Source organism: Pteropus medius, unplaced genomic scaffold, assembly GCF_902729225.1.
Source record: "Pteropus medius unplaced genomic scaffold, Ma_sr-lr_union100, whole genome shotgun sequence".
Lineage (NCBI taxonomy): Eukaryota > Metazoa > Chordata > Mammalia > Chiroptera > Pteropodidae > Pteropus > Pteropus medius.
This window is the reverse complement of record NW_024356249.1, coordinates 19,696,931-19,721,127: the sequence shown is the minus strand read 5'-3', so window position 1 is coordinate 19,721,127 and position 24,197 is coordinate 19,696,931. Positions and strand designations below refer to the sequence as shown.

General features: G+C 32.9%; 1 pseudogene; it reads left to right on the top strand.

The window, feature by feature from the left end:
* Nucleotides 1-24,197, top strand: part of LOC120601066 (nascent polypeptide-associated complex subunit alpha-like) — a 94,091-nt pseudogene that overhangs the window by 32,567 nt on the left and 37,327 nt on the right.

Here is a 24,197-nt window from a genome sequence, read left to right as displayed (position 1 = left end):
GGTAACTTTTTTCTTCTCTCATTTTACTTTGCGATAAGTTCTCAATGGACAGATTCATTTAAGCTATGATTTTTATTCATATTTTTAAGCTGTTGGGCCTGATGTTGAAATCTCCCTTGTCACCAGTTAGACTTACTAGTTTTAATGATTTGGGTTTTAAATGAAGGTCATTATATAATATCCTGCATTGCATGCAGATTATAAAGTTCCTGCCAGCTTTGCCTTTTAATTAAATTATTCTTTCAAGTGGAATATAGGAGTAGAAAAGTCCATCTTCTTTTTATATTGAAGAGACTCTATAGCCAAACTTTCCTTCTTTATTACTAATGAATATTTAAAATAATATTCTTGAATAAATGTTGATTGGGCCTAAAAGAATTATTTGTTTAATAAATCTTTCCCCCCACCCCCACCCAATTCAATTACCCACATTCTGCAGATAACGTACTCTAATATGTCTCTTTCTTGGGTTATCTATCTATCATCTACCTATCTATCTATCTATCTATCTATCTAATCATGATACCAGGAATAATCCATCTAGGAAGTCACATTTCAGGGACAAGGAGTTAAAAAACCATTCTAAATAGATCCATCATATTAGAAAAGTTGAAGAAAAGCTAAATGGAGAGTTGGAAAAGTGAATTTCTGGTGGAAAAAAGCTAAACAGGAAAGATTGCCTTTTTTTCCTTATCTATTCCTTCCTTATACTGTGTCATATATTGTGAACAGAAATGTCAGTAGATAACATGTGAATGCTTTTAAAATCTTTCATTCCTGAAGGTTAGAGCTCTAACCTGTCTAGATGGTCTCAGCTATCTGAAATAATAAACAGTTGTTGGGTGGCACCTACAAGTCAGTGGCCCAATTAGACTATCATCTTGCAATGCCCTGCAACCCTTTTAACTAACACTATCTGCTGAACTGTAGGACTGACAATCTGAGCTTCAGTCTAGTAATTGGGTACCTCTGCAACCACTTGATGACTAATGATGCACGGCCCCCTGTTTATTTGCTTTCTCTGAAATCCGATCCTTTTTTTCAGCACCCCTTTCTAAGTCTGATATAGAACTAATTGTTGGCAGATGTGGCAAGTACTGTGAGCCAAGATATAGTATTTGTTTGCACTGTCTGAGTTTTCAGCCTTAACCAGTCTCAGGTCACTACAGCTGGTTTCTATCAAGGCCCTGTATACCACAGACCATCCACCTGACAAAACAAGATTTGCTCCTGTGACCTTCATTTGAAAGCCTTGAATATGGGAATTCCACCAAAGTAACAAGGAAGTTTTGTTGGAAATTCCTAATCAAATGAATCAATGGCTTAATTTAATTTTTATTTATCTGTAAATGACTATCTTGTAATACATAGGTGAAATATGTCCTTTTAAAATATATTCACTAAGATTTATGGTTTTAGCTCATCATGAATTTTAATTTAGGCTTAAAAATTATATTAAATTCTTATCCTCTATGTAGGTATTACACTTAAAACAAAGCTTACAAACCACTTTTTAGCCTTAGTGAAAAAGAGTGATTTCACAGTCAAAACTACAGTAAACATTATAAGTTGGATCCTGCACACTGATTTCGTATTAACATTCCTTTCTTTACTGGCAAGGCTTTCAGTTTTCCCTGACATGCCAGAATCAGTATGGTGAATTATTTTCATGACTTGCCTCGTTGTTTTAAATAAATAAAAGATTAGCATTTCAGCCACCCTGTTTACATTAAACTATAAATTCCATAAGCCACAGTAGTGTTTGTGTTTTCAACTTTCATACGTTTTTTTCCATGGGTGCATGAGTTCATTTGATTTGCTTCAACTATCCAAAATATTTTAAGAGCACTGCACTGTGGAGAAGTATTTATTTGAAGAAGCTGTGGATAATTTGCAAACTCTATGATAATATAGTGGTCTTTACTAATGAAACAGAAAGGCTTTTTATTCTGTAGTCCTCCTGACACTGCAGGAAATAAAATTTCAAAGAGCTCTAAGCTTTTATTAAAATGATTTTAGTTTTGGATTATATCTACTCCTTAGGTTGTAAAACAGTATGGCGTTTTCTCAAAAAAATTTAAAATAGAACTACTACATGACCCAGCAATTCCACTTCTGGATGTTTATCTGAAGATATCCAAAATACTAATTTGAAAAGATATATGCACCTCTTTGTCGATGCAGCATTTTTTACAATAGCCAAGATGTGGAAGCAACCTAAGTGCCTATCAATAAATAATTGGATAAAGAAGAAGTGGTGCATATATACAGTGGAGTATTACTCAGTCACAAAAAAAAATGGATGAAATCTTTTTCTGTGTGACAACATGGATGTACCTAGAATGTATTATGTTAAGTGAAATAAGTCAGAGAGAGAAAGACAAATACCATATGATTTCACTTATATGTGGAACCTAAAAAACAAAATAAGTGAACAAACAAAACAGAAACAAACTCATAAATACGGAGAACAAATTGATGATTGCCAGATGGGAGGGAGTTTGGGGGGATAGTAAAAAAGAGGAAGAAATTAAGATGTACAAATTGCCAGTTATAAAAACAGTAAAGAGAATGTAAGGCACAGCATACAGAATATAGTCAATAATATTGTAATAACCATGTTTGGTGTCAGATGGGTACTAGCCCTATCAGGGTGATCACTTTGTAAGATATAGAAATGTCTAATCACTAGTTGCACACCTGAAACTAATATTGTATGTCAACTGTAATTAAAAATTAAACAAAAAATAAATACATACATACATACATACAAGTTGGTCATGAAATAAGGTAACTTCACTTTTTCAACGAGAAGATCCAATTAAAAATTTTTGTCAGTTTGAACATACAGATACTTAAGGATGCAGGTGGAGCATTTAAATGTCTACTTATAATATTTAAAACAATTACCTTACTTGCACATATTTAAAAATTTGTAGTACATAAAATAATGAAGTAATTATAAATATTGCTTTATTTCACTCTACTTTCACATTTATTTTTTTTTTTTAATTCTTCACATACATCTTTGACCTCAGTCTCTTGGCCATCACTAGTGAAAGTTTTAAAGCTTTTAAATGAATTTTTTAGAGAATATAATTTTTATATTCACCTACAGTTTTTTTGTAATACAGCACTTTTTTCATTCTTATGTGAATTGTCCCTGGAAAGCATGTCCCAATGGACAAGAATCCCTGAGCTTAACCTTAGGACATAATTTTTATTATTGGTTTGATCCTAACCATAAAGTACATTATATTTTTAAATGAATCCAACATCTAATGAAAAATAAAAATCTGTTAAATTTCTGTTTCTTTTATTATAACAATCCCATCAGTTAACCTCTAAGGCTATGCAAAGCTAGCACTGATCCTAAAATTAATAAAGCAACATGCCAAACAAAACATTGATGTTCAAAATAAGGCAACTAGGAGAGCATCTATAATGTGAGATATTTGGTAAGTGGTCAAATGTAAATCAACTAATGTTCTCATTTTAAAAGATAATGGGGAGATGGGAATCACATCTTATATTCAGGCATGCACAGTGCATTCTCCCTCTAAATCATTTAATTAACCAAGTATTATTTTAACTTCCAAATTGCTTCCAAGATGAGTTACTTCAAATTTTATTTAAGTACATATCTATTAATTAGACAACACATTCTTATATTTAATATTCTAAAGGCATTGAATATACGTAATGGGAAGTCTCTCTCTTATTCCATCTGCCCCTTATCCAGTTCCCTGTTCTGAAAGCAGCTAACATTTGTGCATATATGAATCAATATGTATGCATATTATTTTCTGTTCTTTTAAATACTAATTGTCACAGTCTGTGCATATTTGTCTATACCTTACTTTTTTACTTAACATTGTATTTTGGAAATAATTCTATTTTACAGGTTGTTTCTAATATTTTGCTCTTACAAATGATACTGCAGCTAAAAATAAGGGACATCATTCTTATCTGCATATGTCATTTTGCAGATAAGTGTGTATACCTGTAGCATAAATTCTTGGAGGTGGATATTCTGTGCTGGAAGAAAAGAACATTTGAAAATTTGATAAAAACTGTCATAATTCCTTTCCAATAAAGACTTTTCCCAACAAACATTCCCATCAACAATTTTAGTGTCTCTTCTCTCTCCATAGTAATTAATTTATTTAAAGATTAAATGGTAGCAGCTATATTATTAATTAAACTAAATACAGTTAAATCACAGTGGTGAAATTGGAATAAAGTAATCAGAAGAAAGACCACTTCTCTGAATATTTAATAGTTATGAAAGAGCTAGAAATTCTAAGACAGCCATGGGATAGTCAAGGGGTACACTGAGCATTGGCCAATAAGCATTTGGTCAATAGTTTACATATTGGGAGAAATAATTCTTTGAAAATATCCGTCAGAAAATGACTGAAGTATCAGGAGCAGATAACCAGCGTTGCTCAAACTTCAAATTTTACTTAATCTTTTGGTATAATTTTAGAGTTTTCACATATGCGACATCATGTTTTATCATTGATATAATTTCTTAAGGGCTTACCAAAGCAATACCTAAGTGAGTAAAGATTCCAATTGCCTAATAGAATAAAAAGGTTGGAAACATCTGAGTACTATTACATCAACATTTTGACTGTTATAATTCCTACTGCTAATGGTAAACTGTTTGAATTTCTACAAGTATTTTGAGTTTTCTTAATATTTAGTTTAATAGCACAGCTCATATATTATTATATACTGGTAACTATAATGAAGTAATAGAAAATTACACAGCTACTTACTGTTTTGTTTTCTTTTCAAGGAGAATATAAATTAAATTCTAAACGATTAAGTTTCTAATAATTCTTCCTGCTCTATTATTTTAGCTCCGTGTTGAACAATAACATTTATACACATATTTTATTCATATTTTTGACTCATTGAATAAATTTAAATCAGTTGTTTGTTATCATATACAAAGTTTGTTATCATATACAAATCAGTTGTTTGTTATCATATACAAAGTTTGTTATCATATACAAAGATATTTCTCTAGTGAAAATAGTTTATATGTATGGAGAAAGTGAATGAAAGGGAGTAAGAATCCTGTTCAGATGCTAAAAAAATAACCAGTTAACTAACTGGCTTATTCATCCTTTCTCTATTTAGTGTAATAAAGATACTGTTTCAAAACATAAAGACTTTGGAATCAGATCTTCTTATTATAATAGTAATAAATGCTCACTTCAGATATTTAAAAAACACATACATAAACAAAGAAAGTATAAATCCCATGCAGTCCCACCCAACACATGCACTGCTGAGCAGTCTGTGAATACCATGGAATTATCTCTAGTCCTCCACTGTTTACTTGGCTGAGAGAGGCTTTTGTCCTGCTCCTGGTCTGCTAAGTAAATGGTGCATCAAGGTCTCTGATAAGTGTAATAGAACCTCAAACTCACCAGCTTCTACTCCCATCTGCCATGGTTCTGCCTTAGCTCTCAGCACCACAGACTTGCTACTTGAAAGCTCAAACTGCATCCTATCTCTTCCAGGTGCTCTGCTCTGAAACTGGTAGTTCCTTCCCACTAGTGAGAGGTATCCAAACTTGTGTCCAGAACTTCTAAGTTGACTGAAGGCTGAATCTTTCCTTCTGGTCAAAGTCCAATGGTGGATGGTCCTCCAGACCTAGTCTCTGATTCTGACTCTATTCCAATTGTCCGTTGGGGCTGTAGCTTCTTCAGCTGGCCTTCCGGCCCTTACCAGTTTCTTTAAGTTTTGAGTCTGGACCGATCTTTGAAATCCTTCGCATAACCTTCTTTGTTCTGTGACTTGTTTGTTCACCTAATATTGAGACTTTTTGCCACTAACTTGAAAAGGCCATGCCCCCTCACCAATCTTGGGTTTGCAAGACTCTTTAATGTTAGGCAAGTTTGGGCTTGAAATTTTCTGCATTGATTTTGTCTTGTGCTTTGAACTGTCCTAACTTTTTGTCCATTGGATTTTCCCAATCCTTGGTCTTAAAAGTCTCAGGCAATTTCCCTTTGAATAGGAACTTTTAAGAAACTTGGTGGCCATAGCAGCTAAAACTACTAATGGACATCATGGTCTCTGCCTAGATACAGCCATGCTCCATAGACTTCTACACTGATCAGACATGGAATACAATCTATCTTAGAAATTAAACACTGCATATATGCATCTCAGTTAATGCCAGAAGCTAGCAACTCAAATTTCTGGGTAGTACAAATGTCTACTTTCTGAAGCTATATCCCAAGGGACAAGTTCAGAGTTTGAGAATTTTGCCACCAAGGAAGTTCCTTGTTTGCAGAGAAAATGAAATGACGTCTGGAGATAGAGACAGAATGCTCTATCATAACAAACTTCTTTGAGAACAGAATGGACAAATTCTAAAGGACAGTTGATGGGCTCTGAAAGGAATTCCTCAACTATCTTGCTAAGGATGACATTAGGCAAAAAGCCTCTGTTAGCATAGCTAGCCCATTGGGAATTGACTTAGCCTTTGTTCTCAGCTCAATCCTTTACTTTTACTTCTTTATTCTTCCGAGGTACCATCCTCAGTCAGATCGACATCCTTGCTCTCTTTATTCTATCTCTGATTTTCTATTTTACCTCTTTTATATAAATTCTGCTTCTTACTTTTTCTTTTGCCTAACCGTATATAGCTAAAATTGCAGTTTCGACCTCTGATTGCCTGGCTAAGTCTCAACGTAACCCACTGCTTCTGACTGTGTAGTTGTAACACCTCCAATTGACCAGGGCTAAATTCTGACTTGGACAAAACTTTCTGAACATTTAGGGTAATAGGAATGCCTTAATAGTCGTGGTTATCTATATTCGGAGGTTATTGAACCAACTGATAGCAATAAGAATATTGGAGAGAAACTAATATTCTGTCAAAATATTAGTTGTTTTTTTTTTTAACTAGTATTTTGTTCAGAAGATTCTTTAGTTCAAATTGTTCCAAATTAATAATTTTCTTAGCCAACCTTATTAATTTTAGTGCATCAGAAGTTATAGCTGTTAGGGTGTAGAATAATTATATGAAACTAAGTTCTGCAGAAAAATGAAATATTTTGAATATTTTTATAACTATGTAGAGAATGTGAGGCTTAGACTTTAAAAAACAAAATGTAGAGATGTTTTTATAGCAATCAATTGAAATTAAGAATTCTCAACCCTTGTCTTTCTTCTTCTCTTTGATGAAATTCTGTTAGGTGAGAGTTCCACTATGAATAAGAAGACATTCTGGGCATTCAGGGGACTGACCTATGAGATAAATTTTCTCTTTGCTGTTTTGGTCCAGGGTACATAAAAAATTGATGTTCTCTCCTCAGGTAACATGCTTATTTTTTATCTACATGAAACTCATTGATCTTCTTCCAATTTGGTGTTAGCCTCTTCATTCCACTACCGTTCCCGAGGTAACGAATGATATTTTCATAGGCATGGCTAGTAATCAATATAGACAAGCTCTGCTCATTGATCTGAAGAAGACCTTTGATCTGGAAAATCACCAATTATGGCTATTTAAAGTAGATTCAATTGGATTAGGTAGAACAAAAAAACTGGCATTCTTCAATAGTTTTAAAACCCGGAACGACACAAAGTTAAATATAAGGTCTCTTAAAAAATAAGGGTTAATTTTCATTCTTTCAATTTTAAATGAAGATTTTCCTGCACATTCTACTTTATTTCTGAATTTTTTATGGCTGTTTAATATGATAGTCTTATAAGGGACATCTCAGTTACAAGGTAATTGACGATTTGCAGTGAGTTTCTGACACCCTTCAAATTCTAATTAATAAAAATAGATTCAGCTTAAATATTGATATGCTAAGCATTAGTCTTATTTTAACTGAAAAATGGTGGGCTTCTGGTCTGAGAAAATTAAGTCTTTAATGGTATGCAAGCTACCTGGTTGGTCGATCTATTATATTTTCAAGTGAAATTTCTAGTTACTATTATTTTCAGGCTGTAACTAAATTTGAATTAGAAATGAGAAAGTGGGTAGTTTCTTGCCTACATGAGACTATTCTACAGAGTACAATCTATCCGCTTTAATGTATGATGGTCTCTACTGCTTTGAAGACCATGACTCATGAAATATACTGAAGGAAAAAAGATAGAGAGCCCAACTGTGTTTTTCATTCTATCTCGTCTATACTCCCAGAGAATCCTGAATTCTAGCAGAAGATCTATAGTTCTAAAAGCTGTTCAGTTTGTGGTTTACAGAACAGATTATAGAACAGAGAGATCTGGATTCAGATCCCAACTCAACTCGACTCAGTTTGCTATCTGTGCAAATTGAAAGATTATTTATTATTTTTATATAGTTTCCTTGTGCATAATAATAGTACCTACTTCATAGGTTGTGAGGCTCAAAAAGATTAATACTTAATAACAACAATAATACTTAATACTTAAAATTCTTTATTCAGCAATTACTATATAAATAATATTCTAAACACTTGAAATTATTTAATCCTAGCAACAATCTTGATTCATGTACTCTTTCCATCCCCATTTTATAGATAAGGAAATTACCATAGAGGGTTTAAAGTTATCTGTGAAAAATCGTAAGCTAGTAAATTGTCAAATGAGCACTAAAATATAAGTAGTTTAATTTCAGAGCCTACCCTCCTAATCATTTCTAGACTCATGCAAAACATTTAGCATAGAAACTAACATATAGTAAGCTCTTAATACTGAATGATATCATATGTAAATAATAAATTCCCCAAATTCCAGAAACTGTTTCAACTTTTAGATGTGAAGAAAAATAATTTAATACCTAGCCTTAAAACAATAGCTTATTTGTGTAGGAAAGAAAAGCCCTTCAGAAAAGTCCAAAGGCTTCTCTCCTTTCAATGCTTACTGTGGGCCAATTTGTGAGATAAGTACTTTGCCTCTGATGTTCTTGCCCAGCTCCATCAGCATCTACTTCCTCCCTCCTGGATTCTTTCTCCCCTAAATATTTACCTTCTTTCTAATCATCGTCTTTGGCTAGAGATCAGGTAATTTTTGATAAAGTATTAGGGTATATCTATTTATTTTTATCCCTAGCATTTATTCACCATTTATTTTCCAGAAACCTTAACCAAACTTCTTTCTGAGAGTATATCCCCTCACCCTGTCTTAGCTTCTGGGCTTCTCCAGTTGAGTTGATTACCCTCCAGACTCTAGGGGCAACTATGTGACATGTCAGAGCAGATACATTACCAAGGTCAACGAGAGGTTCAGATATGAGCATGTGAGTTAATCACAGCCAATGGGATTGTGCTGGAATATCCAGAAACAAATCAGTTTGTTTTTCTCTTTTATTGGCCTTGAAGTTGTAAGGATGTAAAATCTGGAGCTGGCACACCATATGTAATCATCAGAGAAGTGCCTTTCTGTGACTAGAGTCAATGAAGAAGTAGAGGTATATAAACTGGGTCCTGGTGGCATAATTTAAGCCCCTGTCTCAAGCTGCGCTTAGAGTCAGTTCTCTTATATGTGTTTTCATTATGTGATTCAGTCAGTTTTCTTTATGCTTAAACCAGTTGGTTTAAGCTTTCTTTCACTTACAACTGAAAGAGTTTTAATTGATACAGTTTCTTTATGCTATGATAAAAATTATTTAATACTCAAAAGGTGAAGTTATAATATTGATACATTAGTAGTGGGTTTGTATAGTTTTGGAAGGATACATTTTTGAGCCTTGTAGAATAATTGTAGAGGTAGCAATAATAATAAAATTATTGATCCCTTTCTCCATCTTCCATTTGGCCAAAACCCTATTTAAGAATTTCTTAATAAGCAGTCATAGGAGCTCTTGTAGGCTTCTTGTTATTTTTCCCTGGGGTTCAAGTAGTGGTAAAAGAAGCACAACTTTATCCTTGGAGATTTTATGTCTTGCTCACTCCCAGAGCTGACACTTTTAAGTGAATATCTTTCAAGTATATCAAATATCTCTTTTGATACTGCAGGCTACTCATTATCTGGAAAACTTCATACCTTAAGCCCAGACAGTTTTCTTCCTGGTTATATTCCTTAGGCCTGGAACATGGAAAAATTAAGAAATTCTGTGACTGCTTTAGGACACACATGAGTGGATATGGAAAGATAATAATAATAATAATAATAATAATAATAATAATAATAAAATCCCAGTGAAGACCAAAAGCCAACTTACTGAGGACTGTAGAAGGAAGAAATGGAAAGAATCTAGGTTCTCACTACCAACACTGGGCTAATAAGTTATCAATCTAAAACTGTTCAACCATTGGACTTTTGATCTTGTGGGCCAATTTGACTATTTAACATTCAGTGCTAGAATATCCTCATCTTTAAGCAGAACCAACCCTCCATTATGAAACTAAAGTTGTCAGATGCTTACTTTCCTATTTTTCTTTGTAGTTTAGGCATGGAAACACAAGCTAGACCCTGCCCAAATTTTAATAGGAGCCAGTGATATGAAAGAACATGAATTGTGAGAACGCACTTTTAGTGAGGGTAGTGGAGCCAACAATAGATCATCGCTTTCCAGATGTAGCTGGTGAGTATGGCTAGCAGCAGTATCCCAGGTTCAGCTTTGGTAGTGTTTTCACCTATACTGTCCATACCCAGTAGTGATGACAGTGGTGTCTTCATGGGACAAATGTTATAAGATAATTTCAGTTTTGTCCTGGGGTACCTAACCTTAACACTTATTTCTCTGATCATCCCAGAGATTTGGTGATCCATTCGTTTAAGATTTGAGTCAGCTAGAGTTGATTTCTATCACCCCAACTCAGAACCTTCTATAACACCAAGAGATAATATATTAATTAGTGTACTTTTTAATTGTTTTTTATTATTGTTAAGCAGTCGGCTTCTTTTTGTTTTTGCAGCTAAATAAACTTTCCAAATTTATCAACTAATATCTCAACAACCATGAGTCTCTAATAACTACAAGGCACATACTATTGCAGTTACCAAGAATCAAAGATAAAATTTGTGATAAGGAAACTTTCCAGTTTGAGTAGCAAAAATAAACAAATGATGATAAATGGATAGATGATAGATAGATAGATAGATAGATAGATAGATAGATAGATAGATAGATAGATGATAGATAGTTAGATGAGAGAGAGAGAGAGAGAGAGAGAGAGATGATAGACTACTAATTTCTTCACATGCATGGTCACCAGCTCTATTTACATGGTGGTATCTTAGGCAGAAATCCTAACGTTTCTTGATACAATGGAAGAGTTATTTATTATCACTGTCTTTCAAAGTCTTATATAACTAAGACTAAATGCTCCTAGTTATAACATGTCCTTAATGAGTTCTTTTATTTTATTCTAATTTTGAAACACTGCACTCCCTGTCTTAACCTAGGGCTAAAATTGAGTATTGAAATCCCACTGTGGTTTCTGGTTCATCAGAAAACACATTGAGCTCCCCTCAAAGGCTTATTTCTCTATGTTTATAACAGAGAAGTGAGTGAATCCAGGATAAGTAATGCTTTCTGTTCTCTTTTAATTATTAGAAGACAAAGCCTAGATTTGACAATGACACTGCATAGCTGATGCAACACCAGAGGTCTAAGGGCAAGTACTTATGCAGAAGTGAAAGACACTTGCCACACTCTCACACTTCCAGTTACACTGCTCTTTGTCCTCAGCCTCACAATTCAAGCTCAAATTCTTGTTAACATACCCTTTCTTAACACAGAACTGCTCTCTTTGTCTTATCTTACTCTTTTTTTTATATTGTAACTCACTTGCCCTAGTCATGTGGCTTAGAAGTCAAGTGATATAATCATCTTTCAGACAGAAGTTTCTGTCTGCTATTATATGACAAAAGATTCCACTGGATAACTCAGTTCTAACTTTTTCTGTCCTTCACTGGATTCAGCTCATTGTTTGTGCTGTAAAAATAATCTTCTAGACTATATTTCCCCAAATTCAAAGCTATACTTTTTTTAAAAGATTTTTATTAAAATATAGCTAACATAAAATATTGTATTAGTTTCAGGTGTACACCATAGTTATCCAACATTTGTATAGCTAAAGATGTGATCACCATGATAAGTCCAGAAACATCTGACACAGCGCAATGCTATCACAATATTATTGACTATATTCTCTATATTGTATACCACATCCCCATGATTTATTTGTTTTATATCTGGAAATCTGAACCTCTTATTCTTCTTTGACTCCCCCCTCCTTTTTTGATTTTTCAATTATAGTTGACATTCGATATTATTTTATATTAGTTTCAGGTATACAGAGTAGTGGTTAGACATTTATATAGTTTACAAAGTAATCGTTTTTGCAAACAGGAAACTCCTTTTGAAATTTGAAAGAGCCTTATATCTGTACAAGAAATACTACTTGGGACCATCTTGCCCTATTTTTTCCCTTTGTAGATTACTACAATTTCAGAAGTTTTACTTATAGTTGTAAATCAGGATGTTTATTAATTTACGCAGAAAAACTACACTTTCTTGTCAAATACTTGTTATAATTATTAACATAATTACTATTATTATGAAAACTGGAGTTCAGAATTTACTCTTTCATTATAACTTTTCTAAAGTAAATTCTTTTATTATTTTCACCTAGGAAAAGCCCCCAGAATAATGAATACAGTAATGTGAAATGAAGAAAAGAGCTTGCCTTTTCTTAGAGCCACATTGATTTAAAATGCATCATTAACAATATCACCATCATTCAAACTACTATACTTTATTCAGGTAGCAGATACTATTCGCAGATGCAGAGCTCATCAGTGAGGGCTTCTCTCTCTTTCTTTCGGCTCCACAAAACTCTTCTATTCCATTAAAACAATAAATAAGAAAAATCATGAAAAACAGCCTGAAGTGCTTGTTTTGTTCTTTAACCTAAAGTGGGGTTTCAAGTTGTATTTACTCAGATGTGTGACATACGGAATTAGGCTACCATCACTTTGGAAAGCTATGCATTTTTCATTACTTTTCTGCCCATATTTCTGAGTGCTTTAACTGGTGCATTGCTTAGGCTGTATTGGATGATATCTGATCAAAGCAGTTCTAATTCATAACTATGGTTTCTTTTTTGATATTGTTTGGTTTTGGGATGAGTTACATATTCATTCTAGGCCATTCCTTTTAAGGTAAAAGAAAAGATTTTTACCTCTCTTTGTGCTGTTTATTTCTATAAATTCAATAAAAATAAAAGATAGAGAGATGAGTTCCTTGAAATAAAATAGTTATGATATTAGAAAGCCTACATTTATAAAATATTTCTTTTGATTCTGAAAAAATCATTTATAATAGTTTAAATATATAGTTTATACATATAAACAACACACTTGCATAATAAAGGTATAAGAATTATGTATCAAATACTTACCTCAGAGAAGAAACAAAATAATGCATCCTCATTTAACATTTTTAGTGCAAAAGACAAAAAAGCAAGTTATTACTTTGTTATACAAAAATGCTGTAATCTAGTACAGAGGTTGACAAACTAAGGCCCATAGGCTTGTTACCTGTTTTTGTAAATGCAGTTTTATAGGAACATAGCCATGCCTATTTATGTATTGTCGATAGCTGTATTCCCCTATAATGGCAGAACTGAGTAATTGCAAAGGAGAACTTAAAGCCCACAAACCCTAAAATATTTACTATCTGGCCACTTACAGAAAAAGCTTGCTGACTTCTGATCTAGCACATATATTGGTAAACCAATATTCCCCAAAATTTATAAGTTGAATGTGGTAGCTGTCACATTTTCTCAGGGTAAGTCATAAATATATTTTATTTTTAGATAACCAGGCATGAGACTCAGGAACTAGAGCCAATGTGTAAAAGGAAGGAACATTATATCTCAAAATGCACAATGGCTGTAGTATAAACCTCTACCACTTGAGATGTACTGTAGGAAATTTTCTATAAGGCTCTAAAGGAGCTATTCATCATCCCTACAAAAGACCTAACTTCATACAGCAGAGAGCACAAAGTGTCAGCCATTACACCAAGAACCTTATTCTAATGTAAAAAAGCAACAAGACCTGTACAAGCTAATGGGAGGTCTACAGACTGCTCTTTCATGAAACCGTTGTTCTCTGAAGGAATGAGAACCAGGGGAAAGTGAGGACTTTTTTCAGTTAGCCTGCTTTTTGCTTTCATACCTTGCTTTGGTTCTGTATTCATACCATAATGTTATGTTTGTTTTTTAATTCACCAAGAGTTGTACACATCGCCATTAAAATAATCTTTTAGTATTTAGCTTTCCTGCGAATAGTGACCTAATCCTTTAGAAAACCAGCTCCATTAACTATGATTTTACATTCACTTCTCTATCACTGATCATCAGAATATAATAACTCATTAATTCCATTCCTTTATGTGCAGTGTTTTGGACTTCGTTGTTTGGAATTGTTCAGATACATGTTTTTCCTAATAGTCACTGATCTCCATGGGCTACTTAATAGCTATTAAAGAACACAGTTGTTCTTTAAAAAAGAAATGTTCCTTCTGTTAGGCATCTATGTTTCCAATGAGAGCATAAAATTTGCAAAAATATGGCATTGCTATTTTCAACATGTAACAGTCTGCCATGGTTAAAGATCTAATCTCTATGTTTCTTTGACCTCATAACCTTTTACCTCAACTTTGAGTCTGTGTTCCATTTAAAAATGTAAATATTATTAGTGCATATAGGAAAGATCATCTCTGTTTGAAAATTGCATATAAATAACTCCAGAGGACTGGAAAGAAGCCTAGGCTAAAATCATTGCATAAGGATTAGATCTGTATTACATTAACTGCAGAAAGAAGGAATTTCATATATTAACATATAGAGAACTAGTAAGGAGGTTTGAGCAAAAATTTATAAACACAGACATGAGCCAGTCAATGAAGCTCATGTTGAAAGATCTTTTCTTCACTATTGTCTCTCTGAATTTTAAGTATCGTGCTAGTTATTAAGTATCAATATAGTCAAGTGATTAAAACAAAATGAAGTTTCTGCTTCTGCTCTGGAATACTGAGAAGGCTGATAACTTGAGTCCAGAGGTCTAATTTCCATCTTGTTATATGTCTCCTGAAATGACCAAAGAAATATAAAAATAGACACTAATCTGCATCAGTTAAAGGATAAGAAAAGGGTTATCATTTCCATTGTCAGAAATAGCCACAGATTTCTGCTAGATTTAGTGCAGTGGAAATGACAAGACACCGAAGGCTGGCTCAAAACACCCCTCTGGAGAAAGCAGTTCAGACTCTCAGGAAGTAATCAGAGGATGGGCTGGCAGACTCCCACACCTTTTTAATTGAAAGCATGAACATTGGAGGTGAGGAACATCTATGGGGCAGTTGGGGGTTTTAAATTCGTGATCACTTTTACTCTTTCAAGTGAAGAGTTTTTCTAATCAGTTGTTTAAGGGAAGCCCCAGTATTTCCTTGTTTTTCCAACAGAAAATAATAATAATAATAATAATACTTAATATTTATAGAATGTGCTAGGTACTTTTCTAACTACTTAACGTGAATTACCACATTTAATGTCCTTATTGACTTTAGAAGTTGGTACAGTTATTAGATCAGTTTTATAGGTAAGTAAAGTGAGGCACAGAAAGCTTAAGTAACTTATCCAAGTTCAAATAATAAACGAAAAAACCAAGATTTACATTTTGCAATCTGACTTGAGATGACGCCCTTAGGTACCATTCTATATGGCCCCTTAGAAAGTCAACAGTGCCATCACCTATCTGGGTGTGTTATGGCTATGTTTGCCAGATGTAGCAACCAAAAATATGAAACATCCACAAACATTTGTATTTCGGATGAACAATGAAAAAAATGTTACTTCAGTTGCATTGTCTCATGCAATTTTGGAACTTAAACTAAACACTTAAACTAAAAATGTATTTGTTGTTTTATCTGAAATTAAAATTTTATAATAAAACATATTTTAGTTCTTTAAAAATTATACATACATACATACATACATACACACATACATATATTCATTCATTCATGCTGTTATAAAAGAAATTCACTGGGCATTCCGTATTTTATCTGTCAACCTTAGGCATGAATTCTTCCTGACAAGGAGGCAACCATGCCGGGAGGAGGCACAGGATCACTCTCACAATGTACCTGGCCCTGGAGGTTGAGCAAAAAGAACAGAGCACTTTATCCTGGTGCACCAGCTTCATCAAATGAAGAAAAAATTGCACAAAGAACTACTTCCTCTGATAGAAAATTATGTATTTGAGCCTGCTCTCTGCTCTCAGAAAATGAGGTTTCTATACTGCTAATGTATATTTGCATTTACCAGCCCTCCAGACAAATATTTCAAAGCAGAAATCTAGGAACGACCGAGAAAGTAATGTGGGGATCCCAAAAAAGAAGCTGTGTTTGTGGGCAGACTTCCAGCTGGATTTATCTCTCTTCTCTTAAGAATGAGTTATAAGTAAAAAACCAAGTGAAAGTTCTCAAGAGATTCTACAATTTGAAAGAAAGCATCCATTAGAAACTGTCTTATTTATTTTGGGGGATCTAGAGAAAGTAAAAGTAAATATTTAACAGTGTCTACTTTGAACTATCGAAAATTCAACAAAACCAAGCATTTGTTTATCTATGGGTGTGATATACTCTGGTGATACAAACTAAAAGAAAGATCCTGCCATCCCCCTCCCCCCAAAAAAATCTTTGTAAAATAAATTTTAGTAAAATAAATAGAAAGTCAAGTACTGACAAGTGTTGTGGAATGAATGAATGAATGAATGAATGAGTCAAACAATACAGCCAAGAGAAAGGCAAAAGAATAAACTGATTAGAAAATAGAAAGAATAAATTGGTATTCTGTATTCATTCCAAACTCCTCTCTGTGCCTGGAAAGTTGAAAACAACATTTTCCAGACTCTTTTGCAGCTTAAATTCTGAACATGATTTAAGCTTTACCAATTGAATGACATTGGGCAAGATTTAAAGGCAAAAAAGTGACAGTTGCCTCAATTATAGTGTAGGCACGTCCACGATAGATATACTTGTTTTTTTTTTAACAACAGTATGAGTGGACAACATCTAGCGTCTAGATAATATCTTTGTGGATATTGAGAGGCAGGGTGTGGTTGTTATTTTCTTCAGGCCTTCCAACAGTTCTGTGAGCCGCTTGAGACCCTATAATAAGTCCCTTTGGCTTTAACTACCTGGAGTGCTATTCCATTCGCCACACTGTTCTATGATGAATGCAGTCACTGGAACAGGAAACACTCTCAGAAAATGGGAATATAGGATTGGTTTCCTGAACTAGCTGCATTTGAATGCAGCAATTATCTTGTAAACCTTAGAAGGTGGACACATAGTGGCAAAGGGTTACTTAAATCATCACTATCATCAAGGGATGGTTGTGGGCACTCATCAACCTACACCACCCGACCAGGATGGCTCAACCAGCAACTGGGACAGATTGATTGCTTTGTTTCTCTATGGGATTTATCTATGTACAGTACTTGCTTATTTTGGATATGGAATTGCCTTCACTGCCTACTTTGTAAGACAACAGTTTTGGATTTACTAAATAGTTTATTTTATTTATTTATCTATTTTTTTAGCATGGTATTACCACACACCACAATTCCTGACTGACCATGAAACTCATTATATAGAAGTAATAGGAGAAAAAGTGGGCTGACTCCCAAGAGATTCACTTTTCTTAGCATGTATGTTGAAATAATGGGCCTTTTATAAAGATAGGATAGACTATTGAACACTGTAAATCAATACCTGACCAGAATACGATGTTTTCCTACAGGATATATATGCTTTCAGCTAGCAAATGATGTGTAATTCTTTTTCTCTCATAGTTGGAACACACTGCTCGAGCCACTAAGATGTAGAAGTACTAATGGCACACTGCTTTAGTACATTTAATGACTCACAGTATTTTTGTTTCTCATTTCTGTGACTTTGCTTCTGCTGGTTTAGGGGTCTTGGTATTCAAGAGATAAATGATTCCACCAGGAACACATCAGAGGTTCTTTAAACTAAAAGTTGAAATTTCTACCTTTCAAGATTGAGCTACTCGTGCCATTGGCCCGACATATAGAAAGAGGATTATTGTGTTTTCTGAAGTGATGATTCTGATAATTAAGGGAAAATAAGGTTGCTGCTTTAACATGGGACATGAAGAAGCATATCTACTACTCAGGCAATCCTCTAGAACACATCTGCCACGTCTAATTAAAAAAAATAATGGGGTAACACACAGGATAAGGCTCAGACACCACAGATACGAAGGTTTGAATTACTACACCAGGTAAAAATCTCAGCTCATTTCATACGTTGCCCAAGGAGAAAGACACCTGAGGAAGGGTTTGGGAAGAAAGTTCCAAATAATAATTATGACTTCATGATTAATTACAGAGATAAGGACTAAAATAGCTATTCATATTCTCTTCCCTGTGTGCTTATATCTATGGCGCTTTTTTTTTTTACTAAACAATTTAATTCTACTCATCATTTTCTCCTGTTATTTTAATATGGTATGTTGGTGTTAGTTTACTTTGCAATCTGTTCATAAGTTAAAGAATTTAAAGATAGGGCTATAATTCAACATAAGGAGAAATGAATATCATCAACTTGTGGATGTAGTAACTAATGGGATTTTAGGCCACCTTTTTTAGAGAGAAGATGAAAGCATTTTTATTTATACATTGAAAGCCACATTATTGCTATATTATTGAAAGCTGCATATTGCTGTTCTATTACTCTCATCTGAAAAGTTAAGATTAGAAAAAAAGGACTTGTATGAAGTTCAGTATCCAAACAATGGATTGAGGTAGATGTAGTGACTTAGTACTCAACGTCCATCCAGATTCCTCTCAAGGTAGTTCCCAATATTGCAGGTGCTAAAAAACAAACAACAAACAACAACAACAAAAAAAAACAGATTTTTTTCCAGACCCCATTACAGCTAAGTTTCCTAATGTGAATAAATTTCCACCATTCAGATATATTCTAATGAGATTTGGAAAGTGAAAGTGAAACAAAAGATTTTTCTATTTTTACTAGCAATCATGGTCAAAAAGGCATGTGATTTCTTTTCTGTGGCACCATTAGCAGAGATCTCAGTGCGAGATCACTATATTCATGGCTGTCAAGGCAGGATGTATGGCATACGTTCTGTTGTAGACTATAATAGGCATAGTATGTGGTTTAGAGCTGGTAACAAGGTGATTTCCTGATGGTGGTACCTTATTAATGGACCACAGTGGTTTCTGGATTTATATAGTGGCAGAATGGTTCTGGGGCCTACAGCAGCCATGTTTTACATTAGAAGATGGCTTTCTGATCAAAGAAGTGTCATTGCCCATGGTGATCATGTTTCACAGTATGGCTATAGGACTCATTCCTGAAATCTCAACTCTCAATTTGCTTCTTCAGATATTCTTGCAATTCTGTAAGCCATGTACCCTATAATACCTCTATTTCAACTTAAGCTGGGTAGAGTGAATTTTGTTTTCTATGTCAGCAATCTAAACATACAAAAGGCTTGTCCAGGGATATTGAGATGAGAAATAAGGAGTCATAAGAACAGTCTGAAAAAAGACCTGTAGAGGAAATTAGGATTATAGGGTAAAAAAGTGAAATTTAAATATGTAAATTGTCATTAAATGTAGAGAAGATTAGAACAGACACTGAAAGAGAACTGAATAGGGATGTGAGAGACCAACTTGAGAAACTCTCCTAAAAACAAGAAAAAGAGCAAGACATTAAAACAACAAAACAATGTAGTAGATACGCATGTCAGGACACAGTAAATAAGTGAATATTAGGTGTTACGTAAAGAGACATCAGAGCTAAAAAGGGGCAGTAATTATTATAACTGCAATGGTGGTAAACAAACAAAAGAAAGCAAACAATTTAGAAAACTATAGTACTGGGTGTATAAAACTAAAGGTTTTCTCCAGAGGTTCAGGTAAAATTTCCTAATAACATGTTTGAATTTAAAGATAAATAAACATTATGCAAACATCCAAGCTCAAACAAAAATAATCCCCCAAATATCCCAAAAGAAATAAATGCTAGTTTTTATGAGAAGACAAAAAATTCTTTTGTTCTTCATATAACATGCAGTAACAATGCATGAAGAAATAATGTGTACAAACATTGAAGAAAAAAATTTAGAGCTAAGAATTATAAACCTACCCAAATTGTGTGAATTCAATAAAAGGTGCTTGTGATATTTAAGAACTCAGAAAGTATGGCACACACAAACCCTTCCTGATATCAATTAGTCGAAAGTTAATGGTAATCAACCAAGATGAATTGAAGTAAATAAATGAAAAGTATGGTTGGTATAATATTAAAGGATGGGGTAGTGAGCATTAAAACTCTGGTTAAAAAATAGAAATTAAAGTCGTAAAGGCTTACCAAAAGAAAAAATAAATCATATAAAATTAGAATTTGATTTTAACAAATTTGGTTTTTATGTGTGCATAGAGTATTTGTTATAGAATTAGATAATAGGACATAGAATTTGGTTCAACGTGTTCCAGAAAACATCCATTATTAGACCACACTAAAATAAATTAAAAACTAACAACTTTGACATGAAAAGGGGGAAAAGTTCATAAATAACCAGTACAGAGAGAGAATTAAAACTTCAATTATGTAATATTCACAAAGAATAAACCTTATGTGGCCAATAATAAGAGTAGAAGTAAATTCATCACTTTAAAAGCATTAATTATATAGCAAGAAAAATAAAATAAACATCTGTTTACCAGAGGTTAAATGAAGCTAAAGAAAACAGAAGAATTGAGTTAAAGAGTATAAAAGCAAAAATTAAAAGTTCACAAATAACAAAAAACAGTAGAATTGATATTCACAAGTTGGCTCTAAAAATAATACATATACAATAAAATATGTTTATTGTTATAAAAGAAGAAGATGACACAATAGAAGAACAGAAATATTTAACCCACATATCTAGACATTGGAAAAATAAAAATCTAAGATAATACAAAGTATAATCCTAGTCTAACAATTGTGAAAATTTCTAAATTAACAATTTTCAAGAAAGGAAAGCTCAAAAATCAACATAAAAATACGTGAATCAATAAAGAGCTCTAAAACGAAAAAAATTAAAACTTCTAGAAATGTTGACATCAAATTATATGGCTGAATTTTCTGTAATTTTCAGAGAATTAACAACAAATTTCAGAACTGTATTAATTATTCTAAAAAAATGTAAGTTATTAACAGTTTTTTATACATTTTTGGATACAAATTTTATGAGATATATGATTTGCAAATATATTATCTCATTCTGTGTGTTGTCTTCTCATTTTTTTGTTGGTATCATCTGCAGCACAAAAAGTTTTTATTTTAATGAGATACTATTTATTTATTTGTCATTTATACTTTAGATGTCACATCTAAGAAATCAGTGTCTAACCTAAGGTCAAAAAGATTTACTCCTATTTTTTTTGGTAAGAGTTTTATAATTTTAGTTCTTGCACTTAGGTCTATGATCTATTAAAAAAAATTTGTGTATGCTGTGAAGAATAGGTTAAATTAAATTCTTTTGCATGTGGATATCTAGTTGTATCAGCACTATTGGTTGAAAAGACTATTCTTTCCTTCATTTTATTGTCTTGGCACCCTTGTAAAATATCAATTGACCATAAATGTCATAGTTTATTTCTGGACTCTCAATTCTATTTCAGTGATCTATGTGTCAATCTTGAACTAGTTGCATATTATTTTGGTTATTATAGCTTTGTAATAATTTTTGAAATGGGGAAGTATAAATCTAATTTTGTTCTTTTTCCAGAATCTTGTTTGTTCTAGGTCCCTTTCATTTCTATATGAATTTTAAGATTGGCTTCTAAATTTCCACCAAGAAAAAAAAGTCACGTAGGATTTTGATAAGGATTGTGTTGAATTTTTAGATATATTCAGGGAGCTATTTGCCATCTTAACTATTTTAAATCTTTGGTTCCATAAACATAGGCTATATTTCCATTATTTAGATCTTTAATTTCTTCCAACAATATTTTGTAAGTTTCAGTGTATGTGTTACGCTATTATGTTAAATTTATTTCTAAATATTGTGTTCATTTTGCTACTACTATAAATATAATTGTTTTCTTAATTTCATTTTTGGATTGTTCATCACAAGTTTTTATAAATATAACTGATTATATATATTGATTTTACATTTCACAAACCTGCACAATCTGCCATCAGTTTTAATAGTTTTCTTGTGGATTCCTTAGGATTTTTAATATATGTAATTATGTCATCTGCAAATAGCAATAGTGTGACTCCTTCCTTTCCAATCTCAATGCCTTTTTTTCTTTTTCTTGCCAAATTTTCCGAGGTAAAACCATCAGCACCATGTTATATAGCAGTAGTGCAAAATTAGTCTTTCACCTCTTTTACTTAGTCTTTCATCTCTACCTCTGTTTTTTCTGTAGATGGTTTTTATCAGATTTAGGAAGATTCCTCCAATTTCTAGTTTGCTGAGTGTTTTTATCATGAAAGGGTATTGGGAATTTGTCAAAGGCTTTATTTTACATCTACTGAGATGATCATGTGTTTCTTCTCTTTGTTCAATTAATATAGTGCATTACATGAATTGATTTCCAGATATTAAACCAATTGCGCATTCATGATATAAATCCTATATAATCATGGTATATAATTTCTTTTTATAGATTGCTGATTCAATCTACTACTATGTTGTTGTTTAAAAAATCTATATTAATATGATATGTTGTTCTGTAGTTTTATTTTCTTGTGATGTCCTTGTACTATTTTGGTATCAGAGTAATATGGTCTTCACAGAATGATTTGGAAAGTCCCTTCTATTTCATTTTTTAGAAGAGTTGAAGAATGATTGGTATTAACTCTTTAAAATAGTTCATTTCAAAAAAAAAAAGCCCTCTGGATGTGCGTTTTCTTCGTGAGAACTTTCAAAATTACCAATTCAATTCCAATTACTTGTTTTAAGTAATTCTGATTTTCCTATTTTTTTCTTGAGTCAGTTTTGGTAGTGTGTGTGTCTTTCTAGAAATACATCCATTTTATCTAATATGACTCATTTGTAGGACTATACTTTTTTATTGTATTTCCTTAAAATGTGTTTTTTTTTAAATTTCTGTAAAGATAATAATGATGACTCATGTCTCTTTCACTTCTAATTTTAATAATTCAGGTCTTCTAACGTTCTTGGTCAGTCTAGCAAAAGATTTGCTATTTTGTTAATCTTTTTAAAGAACCAACCCTTGGTTTATTGGTTTTTTTATTGTACATTTCATTTATTTTTGCTCTAAAGTTATTGCTTCAAGTTTAGTTTGTTCTCTTTCTGTTTTGTTCTTTTTGCATAAGGTAGAAGGTAAGATATTTGATTTGAGATCTTTCCTCTTAAGTATACATTTTTATAGTTTTGAATTCCTTCTAAGCATGACATTATCTGCATCTCATATGTTTTGGTATGATGTACTTTCATTTCATTTAGCTCAAAATGTTTGCTATTTTCCCTTGTGATTTCTTCTTTGACTCACCAATGATTTAGGAGCATGTTGTTTAACTTCCACATATTTGTTAAATTCCCAATTTTCCTTGTGTAATTGATTTCTAGTTTAATTTTTTTTGTGTTCTGAGAACATACCTTTTATTATTTTAATCTTTTTAAACTGATTAAGGCTTGTATATGGCCTAATATATGGTCTATTCTAAGTAATGCCCCATATACACTTGAGAAGAATATGTATTTTACTGTGCTTGTCTGGAATGTTTAACACTGCTGAGCAGTCTGCAAATACCATGGAATTATCTCTAGTCCTCCACTGTTTACTTGGCTGAGAGAGGCTTTTGTCCTGCTCCTGGTCTGCTAAGTAAATGGTGCATCAAGGTCTCTGATAAGTGTAATGGAACCTCAAACTCACCAGCTTCCACTCCCATCTGCCATGGCTCTGCCTTAGCTCTCAGCACCACAGACTTGCTACTTGAAAGCTCAAACTGCATCCTATCTCTTCCAGGTTCCCTGCTCTGAAACTGGTAACTTCAATGACTATTTAATATTTTGAGTTACATAGGTGTGCTGTAAGATACAGATTCTAAGGTGGCAATTTTTTTTAATGCTTAATTTTTTTAATGAATATCCCATTCTACTCACTTAACTTCAGGAACACTGGTGAAAACTGTGATGTCTCTGAGA